The sequence below is a fragment of the Rhinopithecus roxellana genome, chromosome 8, assembly GCF_007565055.1.
Source record: "Rhinopithecus roxellana isolate Shanxi Qingling chromosome 8, ASM756505v1, whole genome shotgun sequence".
Taxonomy (NCBI): domain Eukaryota; kingdom Metazoa; phylum Chordata; class Mammalia; order Primates; family Cercopithecidae; genus Rhinopithecus; species Rhinopithecus roxellana.
Genome location: NC_044556.1, coordinates 136,615,945 through 136,626,548, shown reverse-complemented (window position 1 = coordinate 136,626,548; position 10,604 = coordinate 136,615,945). Strand labels below are relative to the sequence as shown.

Genomic DNA, 10,604 nt, shown 5'->3' with positions numbered 1-10,604 from the left:
AAATACAAACTACCATCAGAGAATACTATAAACACCTCTACGCAAATCAACTAGAAAACCTAGAAGAAATGGATAATTTCCTGGACAGTTACACTCTCCCAAGACAAAACCAGGAAGAAGTTGAATCCCTGAATAGACCAATAGCAAGCTCTGAAATTGAGGCAATAATTAATAGCCTACCAACCAAAGAAAGTCCAGGACCAGATAGATTCACAGGGGAATTCTACCAGAGGTACAAGGAGGAGCTAGTACCATTCCTTCTGAAACTATTCCAATCAATAGAAAAAGAGAGAATCCTCCCTAACACATTCTATGAGGCCACAATCATCCTGATACCAAAGCCTGGCAGAGACACAACAAAAAAAGAGAATTTTAAACCAAAATCCCTGATGAACATCAATGCAAAAATCCTCAATAAAATACTGGCAAACCAAATCCAGCAGCACATCAAAAAGCTTATCCACCATGATCAAGTGGGCTTCATCCCTGGGATGCAAGGCTGGTTCAACATAACGCAAATCAATAAACGTAATCCAGTATATAAACAGAACCAAAGACAAAAACCTCATGATTATCTCAATAGATGCAGAAAAGGCCTTTGACAAAATTCAACAGCCCTTCATGCTAAAAACTCTCAATAAATTCCGTATTGATGGAACTTATCTCAAAATAATAAGAGCTATTGATAACAAACCCACAGCCAATATCATACTGAATGGGCAAAAACTGGAAGCAGTCCCTTTGAAAACCGGCACAAGACAGGGATGCCCTCTCTCACCACTCCTATTCAACATAGTGTTGGAAGTTCTGGCCAGGGCAATCAGGCAAGAGAAAGAAATAAAGCATATTCAGTTAGGAAAAGAAGAAGTCAAATTGTCCCTGTTTGCAGATGACATGATTATATATTTAGAAAACCCCATCGTCTCAACCCAAAATCTCCTTTAACTGATAAGCAACTTCAGCAAAGTCTCAGGATACAAAATCAATGTGCCAAAATCACAAGCATTCTTATACACCAGTAACAGACAAACAGAGAGCCAAATCATGAATGAACTTCCATTCACAATAGCTTCAAAGAGAATAAAATACCTAGGAATCCAACTTACAAGGGATGTAAAGGACCTCTTCAAGGAGAACTACAAACCACTGCTCAATGAAATAGAAGAGGACACAAACAAATGGAAGAACATACCATGCTCATGGATAGGAAGAATCAATATCGTCTGAAAATGGCCATACTGCCCAAAGTAATTTATAGATTCAATGCCATCCCCATCAAGCTACCAATGACTTTCTTCAGAGAATTGGAAAAAACTGCTTTAAAGTTCATATGGAACCAAAAAAGACCCTGCATTGCCAAGAAAATCCTAAGCCAAAAGAATAAAGCTGAAGGCATCACGCTACCTGACTTCAAACTATGCTACAAGGCTACAATAACCAAAACAGCATGGTACTAGTACCAAAACAGAGATATAGACCAATGGAACAGAACAGAGTCCTCAGAAATAATATCACACGTCTACAGACATCTGATCTTTGACAAACCTGACAAAAACAAGAAATGGGGAAAAGATTCCCTATTTAATAAATGGTGCTCGGAAAATTGGCTAGCCATAAGCAGAAAGCTGAAACTGGATCCTTTCCTGACTCCTTATACAAAATTAATTCAAGATGGATTAGAGACTTAAATGTTAGACCTAAAACCATAAAAACCCTAGAAGAAAACCTAGGTAATACCATTGAGGACATAGGCATTGGCAAGGACTTCATGTCTAAAACACCTAAAGCAACGACAACAAAAGTCTAAATTGACAAATGGGATCTAATTAAACTAAAGAGCTTCTGCACAGCAAAAGAAACTACCATCACAGTGAACAGGCAACCTACAGAATGGGAGAAAATTTTTGCAATCTACTCATCTGACAAAGGGCTAACATACAGAACTTACAAAGAACTCAAACAAATTTACAAAAAAAAAAAAAAAAAACCATCAAACAGTGGGCAAAGGATATGAACAGACACTTCTCAAAAGAAGACATTCATATAGCCAACAGACACATGAAAAAATGCTCATCATCACTCGTCATCAAAGAAATGCAAATCAAAATCACAATGAGATACCATCTCCCACCAGTTAGAATTGCGATCACTAAAAAGTCAGGAAACAACAGGTACTGGAGAGGATGTGGAGAAATAGGAAAACTTTTACACTGTTGGTGGGACTGTAAACTAGTTCAACCATTGTGGAAAACAGTGTGGCGATTCCTCAAGGATCTAGAACTAGAAATACCATTTGACCCAGCCATCTCATTACTGGGTATATACCCAGAGGATTATAAATCATGCCGCTATAAAGACACGTGCACATGTATGTTTATTGCAGCACTATTTACAATAGCAAAGACTTGAAATCAACCCAAAGGTCCATCAGTGACAGACTGGATTAAGAAAATGTGGCACATATACACCATGGAATACTATGCAGCCATAAAAAAGGATGAGTTCGTGTCCTTTGTAGGGACATGGATGCAGTTGGAAACCATCATTCTCAGCAAACTATCACAAGAACAGAAAACCAAACACCGCATGTTCTCACTTATAGGCGGGAATTGAACAATGAGACCACTTGGACATAGGAAGGGGAACATCACACACCAGGGCCTATTGTGGTTAGTTGAAAGCGGGGAGGGATAGCATTAGGAGATATACCTAATGTAAATGACAAGTTAATGGGTGTAGCACACCAACATGGCACATGTATACATATGTAGCAAAACTGCACGTTGTGCACATGTACCCTAGAATTTAAAGTATAATAAAATAATAATGATAACAATAACAATAAAAAAAGAAGATACACAACTAAGAGGTAGACTTATGACTTGAACCTCAGTTCGTATGACTCCATAGTCTGTGAGTTTAACTACATCTCTATCTTGCATTCTCTTCTGCGTATCAAATTAAATTTTCAGATTCTAAAAACAAAAAAAAAATAGCATACTTTCTACTTATTTTTCAATGCTTGTCAAGTTTTATAAATGTGCAGGCCCTATACAAATAAAAAAAACTTTAATAATAGGTTCCAAACTATAGACTCAAAATGCAAAGCAAAAAAATCAGATGAATAACCCCAAAGAGAAATAATACAAAAATGTTCATTATAAAGTATGTATTTCTAATATTCAAAGGCAAGATATAGAGATGTCTGAGCATGCTAAACTGTAGTCTCCCATAAAAGAAGTAAGTCTTGAACATCCCAGAGGTAAAGAAAACGATGAGGTTTTAAAAGTAGGCACTAAAATTATTTGAATTAAGACACAAGAAAAGATATATAGAAATGAGGGAAGCAGAGGAAGCAAAAATAAAAATACTGATAATAAAATTATTAGCTGCTCATTATATGCTAGTTATTATGTTAAGTAATTTATATTTATTAGATTCTCACATCCATGATATAAAGTCAATATTCTTATCCTTTTATAGATTAGAAATCAGAGGCTCAGAGAAGGATATCACTACAACAATGAGCAAAAGAACTAGGGCTTGAGCATGGGCATTTCTTACTCTAAAAATAATGTTCTTAACTGCTGCCATGTGCTAACCTACTTAGCAAGCAAAAAGAAATAGGAAAAAATGAGTCTTTTAATTTTGTGTGGTTTTCTACTTTGAAATAATTTCAAGCACACCTAGAGGGAAGAATATTACAAAAGAGAGAATTATTAAACAAATGTGATAAAATGTTAACAATTGAAGGATCTGGGAGAAGAATATTATGGAGTTCCATGTATTATCCTTGTAACTTTTAGGTATGTTTAAAATTATTTCAAATTTAAAAGTCACAAAAAAAATTTAACTGTGTATTTTTACACATTTTTTTCCTTAATCAGAATCATTAGAGAGTAAATTTGTAGATGTAGTGCCCCATTATCTCTAAATACTTCAGTGTGTATTTCCTAAGAGTAAGAACATTCACTAATCATCTTAATAATGTCCTTAAAACCCAAGAACTATTGTAATCCAGAATCCTGTAATCCAGGATCATATATTCCATTTAGCTGCCATGTCTCTTTAATCTCCTTAATCAGAAGTAGTTCTTTTTCTCTTTCACAACCTTTCCCATGGAAGGCCAGTTACTTTGTAGAATGCCCCTCAGTTTTGTTTTTGTCTGATATTTCCTCATGATTAAATTCAGACTACATATTTTTGGTAAGAATATCACAGAAGCTGTGCTGTGTCTTTTTCAGAATCAGAATGCGCATGATGTCAGTTTGTCTCATTGTTGGTGATTTTTAACTGATCAAGTCATTAAATGGTTTCTATCAGGTTTTTCCACTGTAAATTTGATTTTTTTCTCTTTGAAATTTATACATAATTTGTGGGGAAATAACTTGAGGCTATATAAATATCCTGCTCCTCATCAAACTGCCACACAATAGGTTTAGCATCCATTAATAATTCTTACCTGAATGAAATATTACCATGATGGTTACCTAATAGCTCATTTTTTAACTCTTTATTCCTTCTACATCTTGGTTGGCATTTCACTATAAAGAAGGAATTTTCCTTTTCCCCCATTTATTTATATCACTATATACCCATAAGTCCTTTATTCTATAGATTAAATCCATTATTATTGTCATTTTGATGCTCAAATTTTTCCAAATTTGACCAGTAGAGCCCTTTCAAGCTGATTCCTGTATCCTTCTGATACATCGCCCTGATTTTTTTTTTAGCATGCTTTAATTATCGGCGTAAGATTGTATCTTAGGCCTATTTTGTACTTTTCTGTTCCAGCCCTAGCTAATTTCTTTCCCAACATGCCTTGATTTATTTTAGTGAAGACATTGTTTCTCAAGATGTGAGTACTAAATATACTCACTACTACTAGGGTATCATTGTTTTGGGCCCTCTTAGTGCACAGAGCTGGGAAATGTATACACATACATAGGTAGATGATAGGGATACATAGATGGGTGGATAGATAAGTTTGATAGATGATAAATAGATAGATAGATGATAGATAAACAGAGATAATCAGATAGCTGATAGACAGGTAGATAGAACAAGCTGTGAATTCATACTGATATCTTCAATCCCAATCACAGGATTCACTCTACTCTTTTCCCAATCCATGGCTGTCTTTCTTTCAACAATGAGGAATCAGACTTCTTTTACACTCAATTTATTTGTTTGCCCAATCCTTAAAAACACATAAAGTGTAACATGTTACTAACTTACAACATCAAAAACAACAGTGCTACTTATTAAAGTTCAGTACTTATATATAGTTCTTTTGGTCTTTATTCCTAGGTTAAGTTTCCAAAACACTATATCAAAAAATAACTTGGGTCCATTGCCCCCATATTCAATGTGGTTGTATTTTTATTTGAAATACTTTCACTTGTTTCTGTTTGAATTCCATTTTAGATTCCTCTGATTTTTATTAGATTTATTTTGTGAGTTTAGTTTGAGCATGTAAAACATTAGCAAGATTACAAAAGTTAAAACTGTATGAAAAATTATACTTGGGGAGGCATCACTCCCTCATTCTCAACTCTTGATTCTCACTCACTCCTAGTAGGTAACCAATCTTACTGGTTTCCGGGTTTTTCATTCCTGCGTTTCTTTTTGCAAAAATAAACAGATATATGTACATTTTCTTGTATCTCCTTCTCTCTCTTACCCAAAAGATAGCATACTATATATACTTCATACAATTTTAACTTTGCTTTTCCAACTTGACAATATATTCTGCAAATCACTTCATATCAGTCTTAGAGATCTTTTCCTTTTAAATTTCCATAGTACTTCATTCTATGAATGTGCCATAGTTAATTTAGCCAACCTCCTATGGATGGACATTTAGGTTGTTCCTAATATTGTAAAATTATAAACAATGCTTCAATAAATAAATGTGTGCATATAAATTCTCATATAGTTAGAGATATATTTTCAGGGTAAATACTCATAAGTGGAATCGCTAGGTCAAAAGGTAATAACATGTAATTTTGTTAGATAATGTCAAATTTTCCTTTATAAGTTTTGTACCAATTTTTATTCCTACCAGGAACGTATGAAAGTGCTATCCCACATCTTGCCAGCAGACTATGTCGCCAAGATTTTTGAGTTTTTGCGTATCTGATAAGTCAGGAAGGGTATCAGTATAATTTTACTTTCTCATATTCTCACTTCTCATATTATGAGTAAAACTGAACGTATTTCCTTATGTTTAAGAGCCATCTATGTATGTAGACATGTTTTATATATAACATACATATTATAGACTATATGGTGTTAGAAGTTAGAATAATGATTACTCTCAGAGAAAGACAAATGGTGACTGGCAGTAAAATGTGAAAATTCAATGAGTTCATGATATATGCCCTTTTTGAATATATTTCATTGAAAGATATTTTTTTAATAATGAATGTCTTCCAAATAGAAGAAGGAATTTATAGGGATTAAGGAAAATATAATCAATCAAAAGGAAATTTGGTAATAAGAGACGAAGGCAAAAATTAAATCATATAAATGTCATTAAAAAATTAAAACATATAATGATAGGTGTTAAATCTATCAGTCATCACAACAAATGTACACGGACTACATTATCCAATTAAAAGAAAGACATTAGCAATTCAGATAGAATAGACAGTATATACCTACATGGTATTTACAAGAGACATTTGTTTTTTTATAATGGCCATCCTAACAGATATAAGGTGATATTTTAAAGTGGTTTTGATTTGCACTTCCCCGATAATGAGCAATGTTCAGCATCTTTTCATATACTTATTGGCCATTTGTATGTCTTATTTGGAGAAATATCTATTCAAATCCTTTGTCCAGTTTTTATTTCTTATTTTTTTATTTTTTATTTTTTCAATATATGACTGCTCTGCAAAGGTTTTGACTTTTTAATAAGGTTATGTGCTTTTTGCTATTGAGTTGAAGGAGATCCTTATATATTTTAGATATTGACTCCTAATTAGATAAGTGGCCTGCAAATATTTTCTTCCACTTCATGGGTTGGCTTTTCATTATGTTAAATGTTTCCTTTGTTTGCAGAAACTTTTTAGTTTGATGTAGTATCATTTGTCTACTTTCGCTTTTGTTGCCTGTGCTTTTGGTGACATATCCAAGAAATCATTGCCAAGACTAATGTCACAAAATTTTCCCTGTTTTCTTCTAGGAGTTTTACAGTTTCAGGTTTTATATTTAAGTCTAATCCATTTCGAGTTGATTTTGTATATAGCGTAAGATAAAGGTCTCACTTCATTCTTTTACATGTGGAATCCACTCTCCCGACACCATTTTGTTGAAAAAACTGTTCTTTCCCCATCATGTATTCTTGGCACCCTTGTTATAAATCAGTTGACCATATATGTGTGGGATTTTTTCTGGACCCTTTATTCTGTTGCATTGCTATATGTGTCTGTCTTTATGTGAGTACCCTACTATGTTAATTACTGTAGCTTTGTAATCAACTTTGAAACCAGGAAGTGTTATGCCTACAGTTTTGTTCTTTCTAAGGATAGTTTAGGGTATTTAGGGTCCTTTGTGAATTTTAGGATTGATTTTCTGTTTACATAAAAAATTGGATTATTGAGAAGGATTAAATACAACCTGTAAATTGGTTTAGGTGGTATTAAAATTTTAACATTATTAAATCTTCCACTCTAGGAAAATGGGACGTCTTTACATTTTATTTTCAGCAATGTCTTGTAGTTTTCAGGATCTAAGTCTTTTATCTATTTAGTTGTGAAGTATTTTATTCTTTTCGATGCAATTGTAAATGAGATTGTTTTCTCTAATTCCCTTTCACATAGTTCGTTGTTAGTGTATAGAGACACAACATATTTTTGCATGTTGATTTTTTATCCTGCAATATCATTAAATATATTTGTTAGCTCTAACAGTTGGGTTTATTTTTTATTGATACAGAATAATTGTACATATTTATGAGGTACGTGTGATATTTTAATACATGCATACAATGTTTAATGATCAAATCATGGTATTTAGGATATGCATCTACTTGAATATTTATCATTTCTTTCTGCTGCGAACATTTCACATCTCTTCTAGACAATCTATCTTTATTAACAGTAGTCACCCTACGGTGCTATCAAAACTTATTCCTTCTGTCTAACTCTAGTTTTGAACTCATTAACCAACTTCTCTTCATCTCCTATCCCTTCCCAGCCTCTGTGAACTAGCATTCCATTCTCTACCTACATGAGATAAACTTTTTAGTTCCCATTTATGGGTAAGAACATGCGATATTTGTCTTTCTGTACTCGGCTTGTTTCACTTAAGATAATGTCCTGTCTCTATCTCTTTATCTCTTAAAAAAACAGTAGAAAATGTAAACTAAGTGAAACAAATTAAGCAATAGTTAAGCAATGGAGCATCGATTATTTCCTTAGACAATTTTATGACCATGTGATGTGCTGCATACCAGTCAAAATAATAGTTATGAGATTTTAAATATCTGGTGCCATACATGTCATAGAAAATTTTGCTAAGTTGTCTATACCTCAAATTAGATATTTGAACTCATACAAATTAAAAGGTACATTTGGCAAAATCAACCCCCCCACCCTTTTTTTTTTTTTTTTTTTTTTTTTTGAGATGGAGTCTCACTCTGTCCCCCAGGCTAGAGGAGTGAGGAGCGTGATCTCAACTCACTGCAACCTCTGCCTCCCGAGTTCAAGCGATTCTCCTGCCTCAACTTCCCAAGTAGCTGGGACTACAGGCACCCGCCACCACGCCCGGCTAATTTTTTGTATTTTTTAGTAGAAACGGGTTTTCACCATGTTAGCCAGGATGGTCTCGATCTCCTGACCTTGTGATCCGCCCCCCTCAGCCTCCCAAAGTGCTGGGATTACAGGCGTGAGCCACCACGCCCGGCCTGGTTTCTTCTTTTATTATCATTTTCCCCTGAGCTTTGAATCATACCAAATGTTTGTGGAAAATGCCAAGATGCATTTACTTGCTTTTGTAAATGCATTTTAGGTTTAATTTATTGCCTATGATCCATACAGTGATGTATAAAAATAGATTGTGTGTAATCTAGTGGAGGAACAGTGGATTTGCAACCTGGGTTAGAATGCTGATTGTCATTTCCTAGAGGTGTGACTATTAACTAGCTACTAGACCTCTCTAAAACAGCTTTCACAGTAAAATAGAGGCAATAGTACCCTTCATATCTTGTTATGAGGATTAAATGATATAATAATATAGCACCACAATTTTTAAGGTCCTATGTAAAACAGTTCATATCATTATTTAAAACCACTTCCTAATTATTTCAAAATTTCTTCCTAATTCCTGCGAATCTTTACCACTGCTCTTGTTCTGGCTTGATTTCTGATGTCTTTCAAGGAATCATCTTTTTGTACCTTACTGTATTTTTTTCCATTTACCTTTTATTTGACTTTAAATCTTCATTGCTTTGATTGGAAAGTCTCCAGAAAACCACCTTTTTTGATCTTGTTTCCATGTCCTGAGAGCCCATAAAAGATGTGATTTTAAAAAATCAAATCTTATTACTGAACATCTTCAGTGGAGCCAGCCTTTCACTTCTGGTATTTTGTTTTCTCATGTTACATCATGGTCTTTAAAAAAAGAAAATGAAAATACCACTTGCATTTGTAAATGTCTTGGTTTTCTGCCAGAGACTTCATAGAAATCCTTTTTGAGTTCTCTTCTGATAATAACATTCATTTTCTGCAAAAATATGCATAATGGAATGTGAAAAGCATATTATTTGTTGCATTCGGGATGCATTCCCTGTAAAGATAGCAAAATATGTGGAGTAAAATTGAAATATGCTCAGATTTTTTAAAAGAATATGGGGACTGGGCACGGTGGCTCATGCCTGTAATCCCAGCACTTTGGGAGGCCAAGGTGGGAATATTACCTGAGGTCAGGAGTTTGAGAACAGCCTGGTCAACATGGTGAAACGTTGTTTCTACTAAAAATGCAAAAATTAGCCGGGCATGGTGGTGCAGGCCTGTAATTCCAGCTACTCGGGAGGCTTAGGCAGGAGAATTGCTTGAATCTGGGAGGCAGAGTTTGCATTGAGCTGGAATTGCACCACTGCACCCCACCCTGGAAGACAGAGCAAGATTCAGTCGAGAGAGACAGAGACAGAGAGAGAGAGAGAGAGAGAGAGAGAGAGAGAGAGAGTGTTTAGGTCATGGGAACAGATCCCTCCTGAATGGCTTGGGGCCCTCCCAGCAGTAAGGAGTTCACATGAGATCTGGTTGTTAAAAAGTCAGGGACCTCCCTCCTGTCTCTGTTGCCCCACTTTCACCATGTGACACACTAGCTCCCCTTTGCCTTCTGCCATTAATAAAAGCTTCCTGAGGCCTCACCAGAATCAGTTACTGATGCCATACTTCTTGTACAGTTTACAGAACCATGAGTCAAACAAACCTCTTTTCTTTATGAATTACCCAGCCTCAGGTGGGTATCACTAGATATAAAGGAATATCTAGTGATACCAAATGGACTATCATGGAAACTTCCTTCAGTACAAATAAAAATTTCTTGAAGATGGAGGATAATGTTTTATCCTCCATCTTTTGACAATATTT

The 10,604-nt window shown here is 34.7% G+C and overlaps 1 long non-coding RNA gene across 1 annotated transcript in view; it reads right to left on the bottom strand.

Moving 5' to 3' along the window:
* Positions 1-5,180: 5,180 nt before the first annotated feature.
* Positions 5,181-10,604, bottom strand: part of LOC104664396 — a 34,032-nt gene continuing 28,608 nt past the window's right edge. The window contains exons 4-5 of the long non-coding RNA XR_748265.1: positions 9,429-9,508; positions 5,181-5,200 (exon numbers count right to left, since the gene is read on the bottom strand). This is a non-coding gene — a long non-coding RNA (uncharacterized LOC104664396). The remainder of the gene's footprint in view (positions 5,201-9,428; positions 9,509-10,604) is intronic.